Source organism: Molossus molossus, unplaced genomic scaffold, assembly GCF_014108415.1.
Source record: "Molossus molossus isolate mMolMol1 unplaced genomic scaffold, mMolMol1.p scaffold_m16_p_10, whole genome shotgun sequence".
Lineage (NCBI taxonomy): Eukaryota > Metazoa > Chordata > Mammalia > Chiroptera > Molossidae > Molossus > Molossus molossus.
Window position 1 is genome coordinate 50436564 of NW_023425345.1, and position 18384 is coordinate 50454947.

Here is an 18384-nt window from a genome sequence, read left to right on the forward strand (position 1 = left end):
TTTCGGGGGAAAATTTTTTACCTAATTGAAATAGTAAATTATTAAGACAGTCTGGACATGCAGTGGTGACTGTTTCAGGGGAAGCTGGAGTTTCTTCAGAATTTAATTGAAGAGGCATAATTTTAGATATCTTATTTGTTATTCCCAGGTTAGTCATACAGTAGAATAATAATTCCCAATATTATAATTCCTGTAATACCGATTAATCCCACCCCCATGCTACATCCTCTTCCTAGAAGATGCATTCCTTGAAGCTTTCTTCTCCATATCCGGACTTTGTCAGACAATATGGTTGGAAGAGGACACAGCAGTTTTCAATGTTTTGATATCATTACTCATAGTGTTGATGTCCTTACTCATGTTGCTGAGCTTCCTCAAGATCAAGGCTCTGAACTCTACCTCTGATAACTTGCTTAGCTGCATTTCATTTCTTTCATCTTTGGTAGAGTTCTCTTGTTCTTTCATTTGGGATTTGTTTCTTTGTTTCACCATTTTGGCTATCTCACTGGCTTTGAGGGCCTGTCAAATTTTCCCTGTGGGTGTTGGTGTTCTGCTATTTGTGGCTCCCTCTGCTGGGTTTGGGTCAGTGTGGGAGGACCCACGTTAAACTGTTGTGGCATGTCAGCGAGATAACCAGAGATGCACAGCTGAATTTTAAGGGAACTCTTTATTCACCGGCAGGCTGAAGAGGAGCTCTCCCCAGATCGACAGCCTCGAGCCTTCTTTGTTGCCTGCTTATATAGACACAAACTACAGAGGGAAAAAACTGAGTTTCCTAAGGCATCATTAACCCCTTATCTTTATAGTTTTCTTTAGGTTTCTCAAGGCCCTTATGTTTACAAAAAAGAAACTGCCAGGGTGTGTACGTGCAGTAACTGAAGGTTAGGATGGAGTTATTACATCCCCACTGGTTTTATGTACAAATCAAATCATTGACCTGTTGTTGTTGTTTTAATTATTATTAAGGATATTAACTCTGTCCCTGTATTATTCTCAAATTATTGGCATAGAAACAGCAAATTTCGCCTAGTGCCACACAGAGTCCTCCCTGCTTGAGGAAAAGGAAATCTAAACCTCATCTGTTTTGTATTGCTGGAGGTTATACGTAGGTGGAAGTATGCAAGTCCCTTGCCCCTAGATATCCCCCAAAGTTAACTTGGGCTAGTCCCATGTACAGTTGTCAGAATTTGGGGCCTGGGAAATTGGCTCAGAGAGTCCTAGCCCTATATAATAATGTGGCCTTGAATTTAGACATAGCTAGTAGTCAGCCCCTATGTCCTTCCTGTGGCCTAATAAAGGTCTGGCTGACTAATGACATTAATCTGAATGGGGTCATATTTTCCTATAGGGAAACCCTTGGGTTTAGTTAACCTTCTAAAACCTATATGAGGGTCCCTGCTTCTCAGATAGCCCTTAGTAGGTTTCACAACCCCAAGATGGACAAAAGTATTCATTTGTATTCAAGCAACTTGTGGTGACTGTACCACTCCCTGGGCATATATAGATTCCTACCTCTTATAGTCCCTATTCCCCCATAGATGTCCCATAACCTCAGGGTAGGGGTCCTTGTATATGACATCAATCTCTAGTAATACTATCTATGCCTATGGTACTTCTCATGAGGCCACATAGGTCAAGATTTAAAACAGGTTTTTCACCCTGGCCGGTTTGGCTCAGCAGTTGGAGTGTTGGCCTGCGGTCCGGAGAGACCCAGGTTTGGTTTCCACTAAGGGCGTGTATCTCAGTTACAGTTTGTCCCCAGCCCTGGTTGGGTTGTGCAGGTGGCAGCCACTCGATATGTCTCTTTCACGTTGATGTCTCTCTCTCTCTCTCTCTCTCTCTCTCTCTCTCTCTTCCTCTCTCTCCCTCCCACTCTATCTGAACAACAAATGAAAAGGCGTCCTTGGGTGAGGATTAAAAAAAAGAAAACAGGTTTTTCTATCCCCTTTGTGGTAACATTTCTTAAGACTTCCCCCAATATCTTATTTCTAAGTTCCCAGTTCCACTGGGGCCCAGATCTATAAAAATTCCCCTGTACAGTCATAATCAAAAAAAATTAGAGTCCTGATAAACATCAGTCTCATTTTTAAGGGATCTGGAGAGGCCTGGACTGTCCATTCTGCTTTTCCCACCTTCAGCCGGGAATGGTGCAGCCAGGTCAGAATGCCACTGACCTTGACTGCCGTTAGTGTAGGCAGGATGATAGTGTATGGTCCCTTCCAGGCTGGAGTTAGTCCCTGGGTGGTGAATTTCTTTACCCTCACTGAGTCCCCAGGCTGGAAAGGGTGCACAGGGTTCAAGGTGGGCACAGGTAGGGCATCGCAGATGTGTTTATGGACAACCTTCTGGGCGGACTGCAGGGCCTGCAAGAACTGTAAGAAGGCAAGGGGGAGCAGAGTGGTCCAGTTTTCACAGGTTTCTAAAGTAAATTTGGTTAAGGTTTCCTTTAAGGTCTTGTTCATTCACTCTACCTGCCTGGAACTCTGTGGGAGGTAAGTACAATGGAGCTTCTAATTTATATTTAACCCCTTAGAGAGATCCTATGATATCTTTGCTATAAAGGCAGGGCCGTTGTATGGTCTAAGGGTCAGGAGTAGCCTAAATCTGTTACTCCTTTTACTACATTCTAGACTGTGATTTCATTACCAAGGGCAAACTCTCCCTCTCTCATTCAGTGTCTTATTTTCTTCCTTTCTTGAGGATTTTTTTAATGTCCTGTCTTCCTGTAATATGTATGTCCCTTTAAAAAAATTTTTTATAATTACTTTTTTCCTTTACACAATTCTTCTTTAACTTGTATAGACCCTCTGCAACTTTCCTAGTCCCTTCCCTGACATGAACCTGAGAACTTGCTCAGTCTATCTGCTGTCTGCACATCTCCCAGCTTTCCTTCTCCTCCTCTCTACTCAGACCCACACATACCTGCTTCCCTCTGCCTTCTCCCTTTCCCTGCGGCCTTACTGGACATTACCTGCCTTTCAGGAGTTCAGTAAGCTTGGTGTAACCTAAGTGGGTAGTCTGGTGCAGCTGGTTGACTAAAGTCCAGCCTAGAGCCTCTGGGACTAACAACCTCCCATCAGGCAGTGTCCACTATCCATTACTTTCTTTTATGGTTTGTTATGCTTGGCTAAGTCATTTTCTGATCTAGTGTATCTGGAGAGTCCCCACTGGTTTTAGGGCTGCCTCCTAAGCTTTTTGATCTGCATCAGATTACCCTTGACCCATCAGAGAGCCTGAATTAGGGCTATGAGTTCAACCCATTGGACTGAAGTTCCCCTACTTAATGACAGTGACCAGATGACACAGTCCAGAGTTACTACTGCTGCCCCAGCATACCTGATTTCTTCCTGGACATAGCTGCTCCCGCCCGTGAACAATATCTGATTATGGCAGTGGGACATCCTTGAGATCAGGGTGAGCCATCTACACTATGTCGATTACCTCCAGGCAGTCCTGCAAAGGTTTCTCTGGGTCATTGTCTGGAAGCAGGCTGGCAGGATTGATGGCCAATGTCTTGTGGAACTTGATGTGGAGCTGGCCTGGAATGGCAGTGGCCAGCAATTGAACAATCGCTGGAGAAGATCACATGCAAGTAGGGGGTATGGGCACTCCAGCATGACCAGAAATAAATGAGTCACAGTATTTTCCCCAAGGTTTATAGTCCTCTTTGCAGTCCTAGGGTAGGTTAGGGCCCCAATGACTCGGTCAGGACTGAGCCTGCTGCACCAGTATCTACCAGGAAACTAACTAGTTTGTCCCCTATTGTCTTGTTATTCTTGGCTCCTGAGGGCTCAGTTAGAAGGAGTCCTAGCCCTGTTATTTTTCTAAGTTAAAGACAGCTTTTTACTTTGTTTCTCTATACCTGACTTTGCCCTTGTCTTTTCTATTCCTAATTGGGACCCAGGTCTGCCATCCTGGCTCTTCCTCATGTTTCCCTTTCTAGGGTGATCCTTTTCTATGGGCCCTGTTTCCTTTAAGGCTGTTATTTTTACCTTTGCTATTCTATTATCTTGTTTTTCCCTAGGGGCGTCCCTATTATTAGAGCTCTTTTGAGCTATTTCGACCAATTGGGCCTTTAGGCCTAATAGGAGAACATGATGAAAAGTGTCCAAGGAAGCCACCCCCTCCCAGCAGTATTTGGGTCCCACTGTGAGCAGAAGGATGAAAAAATTTCCTCTGACCCTAGGTTTTCAAAAGGATGCAGGAAAGGGAAGCGTCATCCTAGCAGGAGTGTTTACATGGGGCAGAGTATTTTCCAACTCTCTCCAAGAGCCTTTCACACCCGCACCTAACTCCCCAAAGTTAACAGCTCCATAGGAAACCCATGTTGTTGCACTCACTGCTGCCAAACCCGCAGTCTTCCCGGGCTGGCACCAAAGAAACATGCCCCTTCCACAACCTGACTGTCCTCCCTGGGGAACCCTGCAGGCTCCTGCAGCCTCCGGGTAAGTGCCTGTGCACCTGCCCACTATCCGCAGCTCCCATTTCCTAGAATGAGGGGCTCACCACATTGGACCTTGGTCCCGATGCGTGGCGGGGAACTCCGCATCATGTGGGACATGCACAGAGGTTCACCGGCAGGGACGGCCCCTTTCCGGCCACTCCCCTTTCTTGGTGCATCTGTTGCAGCTGTCCGCAGGGCACGTGGGGGAGTTTTCTCCTCTGAGGGGGTGGAAGGACGGGGTCCATCCCTATATATTAACAGGCAAATGATCTAAAATACAGGATTTTTAAAAAGCTAGTGTTGCCCTCAGAATCTTTCTATTTGATAAAATGTGCACTGTGTTGGGACCTAGAAACCTGTCTTATGCCTTGTAAATCGTCTTTAGAAACATCTGCTCCTATATCTAAAATACCTTTAAATTCTTCTCTATTCAAATTGAGCTCTATTCCAGGGCAACCTCGGGTAATTAACTGCACCTAATAGGCTCTGTCTGTGGAGCTGAATCCTCCCTCTCCCCGAGGTTCCTTTGATAGCACTTCAGCACTTTCCCAGCTGCCCGATGTGGTAAAATTACAATGTGCTATCCTAGTTTCAGGTAAAACTTGTATAATGGTTTAATGGTTTGGGATATAACTCTTATTTTGCTCAAATAATCAGAATGAATAACTCTAGGCAACACTTGGAACACATTCATAGTGAGACTACTCCTTCCTAAGATTAAACCTACTGTTCCATTAGGTAGTGGCCCATAGATCCCTGTTGGAATAGCTTGTGGCCCCATCTCTGGTGTTAATACCTATTGGGCAGTGGGGCAGAGGCCCAGTCCTGCCTTCCCTGGCATGGTAGAGATCCCAAATTGTAGTTCTGGATTCCACCCTGGTTGGAACACCTAAGCAGGGGTGACAGATATTTCCCCTACTGTATGACAGGGCCAGGGCTGGCTCCATTTGCCTTCTCTCTGACTGGTTGTGGGTGCTGGCATGCTGCTTAGACTCCCTAGTAAAATGACCTGGCTTTCCACAAGTATCACCCTTTACCACTTCCTCCTGCCTTACCGGTGAAGAGGACTTCTTTATGGTAAGGGCTCAGCGCCTCTCTGCAGGGCTTATTAGCATTCTTATAGGCAAGCTGTTTAACTATTGATGTGCTGGCCCCTGAATCACCTATTGCTTTGTTAACTGCCTGTAGCAACTGAGCTACAAAATCTTGATATGGCTCTTCAGGTCCTTGTCTGATGGATGTAAGATCTAGTGAATTCTCTCCTTTTGTTGGGAGCTCTTTCCAGGTCTTCAAAGCACAAATATTAATCACAGCTATAGGGAAGGCAGTGAGGGAGTCTTTAAGGACTCATAGCCTTTCTCAGCTTTTGTCAAGTCTTTTATTACATCCTATTTCCCTACCGTATTAGCCTCCTGCACTGGATCAAGGCAATCTCTAATTAGGGACTAAAGAGTAAATGTTTGTGCCAGAAACTTGTTCAGGCCTTTCGCTGTATCTCTGCCTCACAGGCACTTCTCTACCTTTTCACAGGTTTCTCTTGGGGCCCATTACCAGTATTTGTGCCCTGGTCTGGAGTGCCTGGCTCTTTAACTATGGGGGTAGATATCTCATTAAATCAAGCTATAGATCAATATAGAGGAATGGCCCAGGTGTCCTGACTCCTCTGTGACTTGATTCCAAATTGCCTGCACTAACTCAGGATTAAAGGATCCCGTGTCAGGCCAGCCCACCCCAAATGTGGGTCAATTTAATTCACAGAAAGTTCTTAACTTTCCTTTAGCTATTTTTGTGCCCTAATCAGAACCTTCCTCAAATCCTTCTCTAAGAATGTTTACTATGCAACCCAATGAGGTTTTTTGGGCACTAGGGCTACTATCCATGATTAGACTAACCGTAACAAAGTTGAGGAAGACACAGTAGGGAGGCAGATGAGGACAAAAACAAGGGAAGACACACAGGACAGAAACTTTTTGCTTCGTCCATCTGGCCATTTCTCTCACGAAGATGTAGATGACTCTAGGCATTGGCAGGCCGGTATAACCCCCGACACAGATCTGTTTCGCAGGTGGAGACCAGAATGTCCCCAAGAATCTGATACCGCCCTTAGCTTTATGAGGTCATCACGGGACCACAGGTAAGGGACTTATACAGGCTCCATAACAAGTGTCGTGGAGCACAGTCACTCACACACAATTATATTTACACAGTCACATTCACACACCAGAAGTCCCCGGGAGGTGATCAGACTCCCCTTCCGCCCCAGTGGCAGGCCAAGGAAAATTCCTTATCCAGTGGGAACAGAATGAACCCCACCTAATGTCTTAGGGGGATCCTGGAGAGGGGAGGTATACCACATCTGGCCCTCTCACTCTCACCCAGAAAGACCAGTCACCCAGAACCTACCTCTGGAGACTTTTTTATCAGGTCTCCTTAAACCTTTTGGGGATGTCTTGGCATCTGCTGGCCACTCATCAGAAACCTAAGTAGAATCTCTGGGGCCCTGGAGTGTCTCAGGAGGTACTCCCCTCTAAAGAACTAGAGGTATCCAGTGGCTGGACTGGGAGAGGCCGTTCATTTTAGGCGTCTATCCCCTGGTGTCATAAAGCACCAGGGATCTCGCTGGGGTCTCCAAATGTTGTAACGTGTCAGCAAGATAACTAGAAATGCACAGCCAAATTGTAAAGGAGCCCTTTATTCACCGGCAGGCTGAAGGGGAGCTCTCCCCAAATCGACAGCCCCAAGCCTTCTTTGTTGTTTGCTTATATAGATACAAACTACAGAGAAAAAAAACTATATTCTTGGTGCCACTTTTGGCACCATCAAGGGTGAGGGACTGACAGAAGGGGGAACAAGAGCAGCTGTTAGAGGTCAAGGCAACCATTATCTCTTTCTTCTCATAGTTCCTCTGAGTTTCCCAAGGCTATCATTACGCGCTTATCTTTAGAGTTTTTTTTTTTTGGTTTCTCAAGGCCCTTATGTTTACAGAAAAGAAACTGCCAGGGTGTGTACATTACTGTAACTGAGGGTCAGAATGGAGTTATTACAAAACACCCCGTCAAGTCTTATTTTCCTAGGTAGATTCGCAAGCCCAGGAAAGGTTCAGTTATCCTCTAGCTTTTTGCCTGGAGGCTATTAGTCGTGGTTACTCAGGGCCTTGAGTTTTAGGTCTCAGCTGCATGCAAAACTCTCTCAGGTGTACAGTGTAAGAGGATTTCCAGAGGGTGGGGCAGATGCTGGTTGTTAATAAACCTCAATTTGTATTTTTTTGGCTCACCTGGGTGGGGTTGAATCTCCAAAGGAGGGGCTGCTGCTTTTCCCCACAGCTCCGGGAAGGAGCAAGCTGGCCACCGTCCTGTGTGGCCATGACTCAGCACAAACTCTGAGTGCCCTCCAAATCTCGGTGTCCCCACAGAGTTCCAGTCCAGTCTGCCCTCCCTCTGCCGAAGCCCAAAGTGAGTGGCTGTAGCCAATTCAGTGCTCTATCCCGGCCCTCTGAGCTGTGGAGCCAGCTTGGGATTTTAACCCCGAGGGTGCTGCTCACAGCTAAGACTGCTGCTGTCCGTGGGCTCCCAGCCCCCCTCTCACACCACCGCGGATCCTACCATGCTCGTTCAGTGTCCCAGGTTATATGGTCCTCTCAAGTTGCTTTTCTGTTGCTTTTTCCTGATGATTTTTCTATTTTAGTTGTAATTCCAGTTTGATCCTGGGAGATTGTCTGTGTAGCTTCTATTCAGTCTGTCACCATTTTATCCTTCTTTGGTTTATTTCTTCCCACAGGTTTGTCAGTGTAACAACCAGTGTATACTTCTCAATCCCTTCACCATTTTTTACCCATTCCCCTAACCCCCCTTCCATCTGGCAAACAATAAAATGTTCTCTGTATCTATGGAAAAAATTTTATTGGGGTAACATTGGTTGATAACATTATGTAAGTTTTAGGTCTAGAACTTTATAATACATCATCCACATGTTCCATTGGGTGCTCACCACCTGAAGTCTAGTCTCCTTTTGTCACCATAATTTGACTGTCTTTACCCTCTTCCTCCTCCCTTCTCCTCTGGTAACCACCTTCCTGTTGTCTGTGTCTAAGAGTTTATTTGTTTGCTCATTTGTTGCTTTTTTTTTTTTTATCCTCACCCCAGGATATTTTTCCATTTTTTGTACAGATAGAGTGGGAGGGAGAGAGAGGAAGGGAGAGAGAGAGAGAAACATCGACGTGAAGGGACACATCGAGTGGCTGCCACCGCACGACCAACCAGGGCCGGGGACAAACTGCAACCGAAGTACGTGCCCTAAGCGGGAACCGAACCCGGGTCTCTCCGGACCGCAGGCCGACGCTCCAACCGCTGAGCCAAACTGGCCAGGGCTCATTTGTTGCTTTTTGTTTAATATCCCACATATGAGTAAAGTCATATGTTCCTTGTTATTTTCCATCTGACTTATTTCACTTAATATGATACTCTCAAGATCTATCCAGCCATGGCCAGTTTTTCTCAGTGGTTAGAGCGTGGGCTTGAGGACCAAAGAGTTGTGGGTTCAATTCCAGTCAACGGCATGTACCTCAGTTGTGGTTCGTCTCCAGCCCTGGTCAGGGCCATGTGGGAAGCAGCCAGTCGATGTGTCACTCTCACATTGATGTTTCTCTCTCTTCCTCTCTCTCCCTCCCCGCACTCTATCTGAGATAAATGGAAAAATATCCTCAGGTGAGGATTAAAAAAATAAATAAAATAAAATAAAGATCCATCTGTGTTGCAAATGGCAATATTTCATCACTGTTTATGGCTGTGGACTCACATTCTTTATACCACTCGCCTTCTCTTCCTTTGATTCAGTGGCAGTTATTACCTCCGAGGAGAAATATCACTACAGAAGAGCAGACAAGAGCTTTAGAGTTTCAAATGTTTAGGTTTTCAGTGGGCAACATTTTAAGTTTGGAAACTTTCATATCAGTCTGTGGCCTGTGATTTGCATTGGATACAAGGAAAATATGGAACTGAAGAGAAGGGCCCGGGGCCTCTCAGGTGTGCTACATGAGAAGAAATGAAACTCCCTAAGAACAGCATATAAAGTGAGGAAAGAGAAGGGCCTTGGGAGACTCCTTGTGTAGCAGCAGAAGATAATCTTGAGAAGTAACCAGCAGTGATAGAGGGGGAGAATTAAAAGAGTGTGGCCTCCGGAAGCCACTTCAAGAGAAAGCTCTCAGGAAGGAGCAGCTGGATGCCCAGGTTAAGTAACAGTTGGAAACTTTGGTTTTATCAACAAGGAAGATGTTAGAGACCTCAGTGAGGGCAGCTGCCAGCCAGGGTAGGTTCAAAGACAAAAAGTGCTCAACTGAAGAGTGAATGGGAGATGAGGAAGGGAAGAGCAGACTCCTCCCTCAAGATGTTTGACTGTTAATAGGAAGAACCAGAGCAAAGAAAGACCTATTTGGGAAGCAAGACTTTGAAGAGAAAAAAAACTAGACTAATAGTTTTCAAACTGTGAGTCATGAAACATTGTTATAAAATTATTGTGTCAAGAGCAACATTTTTTTAAGGGAAAAAAAATAGAAAAATATATAGTGTGGTGAAACTTATTCTCAATGCATTTTTTTTTTTTTTATCTTTACCCAAGGACATTTTTCGATATTTTGTTCAGATAGAGTGAAAGAGAGAGAGAGAGAGAGAGAGAGAGAGAGAGAAAAACATCGACGTGAAAGAGACACATCGAGTGGTTGCAACCCACACGACCCAACCAGGGCCGGGGACAAACTGCAACCAAGGTACATGCCCTTAGCAGGGACCGAACCCGGGTCTCTCTGGACCGCAGGCCGATGCTCTAACTGCTGAGCCAAACCGGCCAGGGCTCAATGCATTTTTATACATGTGTACTGGGTTGTCATATAAAAGTCATTACTTTGCCTTGGATTTTGGTAAAAAGAGAAAGAGAAAGAGAGAGACAGAGAAGGAAAAAAAATTACCAGGCTTGAAGATGTTTAAATGCTGGGGAGAATTAGAATCAAGTTGTCATGAAAGGGCCCAGCCATCTACAAAAATGACACCACCTCAGACTTGGCTGTGATTGAAGAGTTTTAGCAAAACTCAAAATCCAATTCTAATCAAGGGGATCTGATGTTAACCTCAAGAAGACAAGGCTGGGATTTTCCTGTAATTAAGAAAGCTTATACCACATTGATTTTATTGTATGCTGCTTGTTGGGAGAAGGGAGATAGTTTTCAGGACATTTATAAGAAGGTCATCTCAAAAGCAAGGATGTGGCCACATTCATTTCATATTATTCCCAGAGAGAATCAGATTGTGGCAGGCACCCATATCCTGGGCCCCAGGGAGTGCCCACTGTTGTAGCAGGGAAATTCTGCAGGGGCCACCTGTGGTGGGTGGAAGAGGGAGTTCCATTATCTGGGTTGCAAAGAACAGAGACTAATCAACTATCTCAGGCAAAGGAGAGTTCATTGTGAGGTTGCACACAGAAGTAAGGGGGACAAGAGTTGCAGCTGCTGGGATGGAGTGGGAGTTGCTTTATGGGGACCTAGAAACACCTGTGTGACCTGGCCTCCTAGGAAGAATGGGCTCTGCAGCCCGTCAGGCCTCACAGAGGCTCCGAGAGGACAGGCAGCGCCCTCAGCAGCAGGAGCACACTGCTCCCAGGCCCAGGGTCCTGCTGCTTCTACTGTCAAAATGAGCAAATGAGCTCACGCCTCTACCCTGGTTTTTTCTTACTCATAGTTTCTTCTTACTCATGGCTTCTTGTCCTTTGGCTTCCATACCTGATAGCAACTGAACACCAATTTATAGGGCTTTCTTTGGTTCTGCTTTCACTTCCTATCACAAAGATGGCCACTTTACTAGCCTTGCCAGGTTGACACTCTCCACCCCTTCTGAGACAGAACAACAGATGTCCAAACACTGAGCTTTTGTTGGGACTGATAGGCTGCTTCATCCCCTGTGTACCTCTACTACTGCCAGTTAACAAATGTTAAATGCATAACTATTATTGGCTATATTTGTTCCTAAACTTGTTTTTGACACGTTATAAAATCTCATAGTTCAAGAAAATATTTTTAAACTACTGAAGCATGTGAAAAGTACAATTTTTATTTAATGCATGGCATAGTGGTTAAAATCTGCATTTAAATCTTGGGGTCTGCTACTTACTAGATGACCTTGGGAAAGGTACTTCACCTCTCTTTGCCCCAGTCTCCTCATCTGCAAAATAAATACAACAATAGCAGCTACTTCATAGGATTGTTGTGAAGATTAAATGAGATGATTCATGCAGAGTTGAATGGATTTGGCTATTTTGTAGGCAGGAGAATGGGGTGTTATGGCCTCTACACTGCTCCCCTCAGCAGGGTAACAAGGGACCTTATAAGTTGTTAACTAAGGATCACGATTCCAGTTATTCTTTTTTTTTGGTAATTTTTTAAAAAATCATTTTTAGCCCTGGCCGGTTTGGCTCAGCGGTTAGAGCGTCGGCCTGCGGTCCAGAGAGACCCGGGTTCGGTTCCCGCTAAGGGCGCATACCTCGGTTGCAGTTTGTCTCCGGCCCTGGTTGGTTGTGCGGGTGGCAGCCACTCGATGTATTCCTTTCACATCGATGTTTCTCTCTCTCTCTCTGTTCCTCTCTCTCCCTCCCACTCTACCTGAACAAAAAATGGAAAAATGTCCTCCGGTGAGGATAAAAATAATAATAATAAAAATAAATAAAAATCATTTTTATTAATATGTTTTTGTTACAGATGTTTCTTTTTCCCTCATTGACACCCTCCTCCCCATCCCCTCTGCCCCATCCCCAGCTTTGTTGTCTATGTCCATTGGTTATGCATACATGCATATAAGTTCTGTGGTTTATCTCTTTCCCCCCAATACCCCCTCTTTTGAGGTTTGTCAGTCTGTACCCTACCTGTGTATCTCTGGGTCAATTTTGTTCATCAGTTTGTTTAGTTCATAATATTCTACAAATAACTGAGATCATGTGATATTCGTCTTTCTCTGTATGGCTTGTTTTGCTTAGCATAATACTCTCCGGGTCCCTCAATGTCATCTCAAGGATAAGATCTTTCTTCCTTAAAGCTGCATAGTATTCCATTGTGTATATGTACCACAGTTTTTTATTATCCTTTCATCTACTGATGGACACTTGGGTAGTTTCCAGATCTTAGCTATTGTAAATAGTGCTGCTATGAACATAGGGGTTCATATATTCTTTCTGATTGGTGTTTCGGGCTTCTTAGGGTATATTCCTAGAAGTGGGATCCTTGGGTCAAATGGCAGTTAAATTTTTAACTTTTTGAGGTAACACCATAGTGTTTTCCATAGTGGCTGCACCAGTCTGCATTCCCACCAGCAGTGTACTAGAGTCCCCTTTTCTCCACACCCTTGCCAACACTTGTTGTTTGATGATTTGTTGATGGCGGCCATTCTGACAGGTGTGGAGTGATACCACATAGTTGTTTTAATCCAGTTATTCTTTACCAGTGTAAACATCAAAGAATTTTTTTCTGTTTTAAGGGGAAAGCTTGAGCATGAGCTGAAGCCTTTTTTCATACTGTATAAATTTCCTATTGCTGTTGTAACAAATTATCAAAACGTAGTGGCTTAAAACAACAAACTTGTTACAGTGCTGGAGGTTAGAAGTCTAAGATGGGATGACAGCCTCCTGCTGGAGGCTCTAGAGGAGCCTTTTCCAGCTCTAGAGTCTTCCCACATCACTTGGCCTGTGGCCCTTTCCATCTTCCAAGCCAGCAATCATATCACTCTGATCTCTGCTTCAGTTATCATAGTTTCTATGACTCTGATCCTCCTGCCTTTCCTTATAAAGATCCTTGTCATCACGTTGGATACACCAGATAATCCAGGATAATCACCCCATCTCAAAATCCTTAACTTCATCACGTCAATTACAAAATGGGTAAAGGACTTAATAGATGTTTTTCCAAACAAGATATACAAATGACCAACAAGCATATGTAAAGATGCCCAACCTCATTAGTTATTAAATAAATGCAAATAAAAACCTTGAGGTATCATTTCACACCTACTAGAATGCTATTAAAAAGAAGAAAATAACAAATGTTGGAGAGAATGCAGAGAAGTTGGTACTCCCATACATTGCTGGTAGAAATGTAAAATCATTCAGTTGCTGTGGAAAATAGTTTGGCAGCTGCACTCATGGATATATACCCAAAAGAATTAAAAATAGGTACTCAAACAAATGCATGTACATGCATGGAAATAACCCAAATGTCCATCAAAGGATGAATGAAGCCTTGGCTGGTGTGGCTCAGTTGGTTGGGCATCATTCCATGCACCAACAGGTTGTGCTTTCACTCCAGGTCAGGGCACATGCCCAGGTTGCAGGCTTGATCCCCAGTGGGGGACATGCAGGAGGCAGCCAGCTGATGTTTCTCTCTCCTCTCTCCCTCTCCCTTCTCTCTCTCTCTCTCTCTCTCTCTCTCTCTCAAGTTAATAAAAACATTAAAAATTTTTTAAATTTAAAAATGGATGGTCCTGGCCAGTTTGGCTCAGAAGTTAGAGTGTTGGCCTACAGACCAAAGAGTCTTGCATTCAATTCTGGATCAAAGGGCTTGTGCCTGGGTTACAGTTCCATCCCGGTCCTGGTTGGGGTCATGTGGGAGGCAACCAATTGATGTGTCTCTCTTACATCAGTGTTTCTCTCTCTCTCTCTCTCTCTCTCTCTCTCTCTCTCTCTCCCCATCCTTCCTTTCTTTCCTTCCACTCTATCTGAAAATCAATGGGAAAATATCCTCGAGTGAGGATTAAAAATAAATAAATAAATAAATAAATAAATAAAATGAATGGATAAACAAGATATGATATATACGTACAATGAAAGACTGTTCAGCTATAAAAAGGAATATAGTACTTATACGTGTTACAACATGGATGATCCTTGAAAACGTTATGCTAGGTAGAAGATGCCAGACACTGGAGGCTATGTATATTTGATTCCATTTATACAAAATATTTGGACTAGGGAGACAAAAATCAGATTGGTGGTGGCCAGGGGTTGTGGGGAGTGGAGAATGAGGACTGATTTATGGGTATGAGGTTTCCTTCTATGGTGATGAAAATGTTTTGGAACTAGATAGAGGTGGTGATTATACAACACTGTGAGTGTAGGAAATGTCACTGATGCTCACTTTAAAAGGTGTGATTTTTTATTATGTGAATTAAAACATAAATAAAAAGAGCTTACTTATAGCTAAGACCAAGTAGAACCAACATGGCAAATGAATATAACTAACGCTGTTAGAGAGATAAAGAATAATCTAATTGTCATAAAAAATAGATAGTTACCAAAAAAAGAACAATTAGACACCTTGGAAATAAAAATTGTAATTGTTGTAATGTAAAATTCAGCTTTTGTGTTCCTTATGGTCAGTCAGGTTCAGCTCCAAGAGAAGACACAGGAAAGGCATCGGAAAGCAAAGTTTGTTATATTCACAGGTCCTAGAGAGGGGGTCACCAAATGCCACACAGGGTCATGGGGAGGGAAGCTGTGGGTTTTGGTCCAGTGGCAGAAGACAGGAGGGAGAGGAGCTTAGGTCACCAGGTTTACTGGAGTATCCAAAGGGCAAGGCAGAGCAGGGTGAACAGTTTGGGACTGGCTAGAATGAATAACTTTGGCAGGCTCTAAACTTTAGGGGTGGTTCCCAGTTGCCTGATATCTGGTCCTGGGTTAATTAAGACAGAGGAATATTGCCTCCGGGGGTGTACAGACCAAATAGAGCAGGTATGGATCTGGATTTGGTTAATTTGCATATCAAAGAAATACTCCAGGCTGAGTCCTTTGCTATCTTTAAGAATTAGTAAGCCCTGGAGAGACAGTCTCTCCAGTTTGAAAGTTTTTTTTTTTAATATGCAAAAAAATTATATATATATATATATCACTACAGAGCTAATTTGAAGAATTCCAGAATGCTCCTATTAAAAACTAAGTTAGGGCTGAATTCTTCCAGAATTTACAAAAGGATAAAGAGAAAGTATAAAAGTTTAAAACATGAATAATAGATGAAGAAAATCCTAAATCTGTACAACAGGAGAGAATAGAGTCCACTAGTACTTTCCAAACTTTAACAAGTATACGAATCATGTGAGGATCTTATTAAAATGCAGGTTCTGATCCAGAGGATCCATGAACCAGACTTTAATAAAAATACTCCAAAGCAGAAGATGGGTGTAGGTCCTGAGATTGAAAGGTTCTTCAAGCCCTGGCCGGTTTGGCTCAGTGGTTAGAGCGTCGGCCTGCGGTCCTGAGAGACCCAGGTTCGGTTCCCGCTAAGGGCACGTACCTCAGTTGCAGTTTGTCCCCGGCCCTGGTCGGTTGTACGGGTGGCAGCCACTCGATGTGTCCCTTTCACATCGATGTTTCTCTCTCTCTCTGTTCCTCTCTCTCCCTCCCACTCTACCTGAACAAAAAATGGAAAAATGTCCTCCGGTGAGGATAAAAAAGAAAGGCTCTTCAAGTGCTCCTTTGGATAAATTAGAACATACACCAGGATACAGTAAGAGGAGAGAGGGGTCTAAGATGAGGTTGGAGAGGAGGCAGGGGAGATCATATAGCACCTTATAAGCCATAATACGCTGGAAAAACATTGGTTGATTCTGACTGCAATGGCAAAGAACTCTTCAGAATAAATTATGTTACAGTATTTCCTTTTCTGGAGAAGAACTGGAATTGATAAATTATCATTATTGTTACTGGCTTAAGGTCTGTCTGGTTCAAGAGATAATTTATACATTTTACAACATACAACACAATTTTTATAACTCTTTGTCCAGACTAGTATGCTTGCTACTTTTGTTGTTGTTGTTCAGATAGAGTGGGAGGGAGAGAGAGGAAGAGAGAGAGAGAGAAACATCGACGTGAAAGGGACACATCGAGTGGCTGCCACCCACACGACCAACCAGGGCCGGGGACAAACTGCAACAGAGATACGTGCCCTTAGTGGGAACTGAACCCGGCTCTCTCTGGACCGCAAGCTGATGCTCTAACCGCTGAGCCAGACTGGCCAGGGCTTAAAGATTTCTGTTACAGAATGGAAAATGCTGGATTCTTAATACCTCTGCACTAGTAAAGATTACAAAAGGGGAATACTGACACCTTTATTTTAGGAAACAGGCAACATCCACAGAACTTGACCATGAATGAACCTCTCTTTGCCACCTCTTTTAACACAAAGGAGCCTCAAATATTTTAAATGAAAAAATAAACCTCACCAGCAGAGGGCTTAGAAACCACAGCAAGTTATGTCTGATGCTTACTTAACATTTGGGTATATTCATTTGAAAATAAAACAACTATGGAAAAAAACTTTCTTTGGCTGATCTTTGTCTCTTTTTATCTCAATTCATTAATTGGAGCAAAGAGAAGAGAATCTACCTTATTTTATCAAGTTCCTAAGTTAGGTATTTTTAAGGATAATAGAAAACCTTTGAAGTATTTTAAAACAGGTAACATGATTTTTATTCATTATCATTATTTTTAAATCATATCCTTTTATTTTTATTGATTTGAGAGAGAGAGAGAAATATTGATTTTTTGTTGTTCCATTTATTTATACATTCATTGGTTGATTCTTTTTTTTTTTTAATCCTCACCTGAGGACATTTCTGCATTTATCTTCAGACACAGCGGGAGGGAGAGGGGGGAAAGAGTGAGAGAGAAACATTGACGTGAGAGAGACACATTGACCGGTCGCCACCTACACAACCCCAACTGGGGCCGGGGACAAACTGCAACTGAAGTACGTGCCCTTAGTGGGAATCGAACCCAGGACTCTCTGGTTCGTGGACCGACACTCTAACCACTGAGCAAAACCGGACAGGGCCATTGGTTGATTCTTATATGTGTCCTGACCAGGGATCAAACCCACAACCTTGTCATATCAGGACAAACTCAGGGGAGGCAGCCTTACAAACTCAGAGACCTAAAGTAGACACATAAGATGGTCTGAAATTAAAACTTTTTAACTAAAAGCAGTTTATGGTGGGTAGTCAGGTCCTAAACTAGAATCTTCCCTGACAAAAGTCAGTCTCTAGCTTAATTGAGCCTGTGTATTGTCTTTTTGCATCTAGAATAACATATCTTTGGAATATCAAAGCAATTTCCTTTTTCGGGACCCCTTGCCTTGGCTGGTGTGGCTCAGTTGGGACCCCTCAACACATAGGCATCAAACCAGAATGGAGACCACAAATTCCCTCATTGTTATTTTATCATTGTAATTGTTGACTATTAACTATCCTGTACCCACAGTAAAATATGTCTATCATTTTACTTTTTATCCAATCCTAGAGGTTTCCCCACTTTGCATTCTTCTGCTTCCCTAATCTATCACCAATAGATTTCATGTAACCCACTTATGTCTTCTCTTTTTATTGTAATGTATAATAAAGCAGGATGCAGAACTGTTCTTTTCTGGACCATTTTCTCAATCCATTGAGATTTTGCTTCCTAGTAATTGTCATCAGTTTGGCTCAAATAAATTCACACAAATTATCTACAGGTTTGAATGTTTCTTATGTTGACAGTGCTCTAACCAACTGGGCTAACCAGCTAGGGCAAAGCAGGTAGCATGGTTTTTAAAGACCAGCCTTGAACTCATGGTTTTTAATATATTCAGCTATAGAAATAAATATAAATGTAAATGTGGTGTGTGTGCACACATGCACGCATGTACAGTGTATCCCGTACCTCTGTCCCCTGAGACAGCCTGGAGCAGCAATATCCTAATAGCAATGAACACAGCTAGTGTCCAGCTCTTGGTTTCAAATAACATTATCCATTACAAGGAGCCAGAGCTCCTTGGAGAAATGGCTGATTCTAGAGCTGATGCAGGAAAAGTATAAATTGAGCCTGAAACATGTTGCTATGCCAGAAAGAAAACTAAAAATGATGAATTCTAAAAGAATACAGTT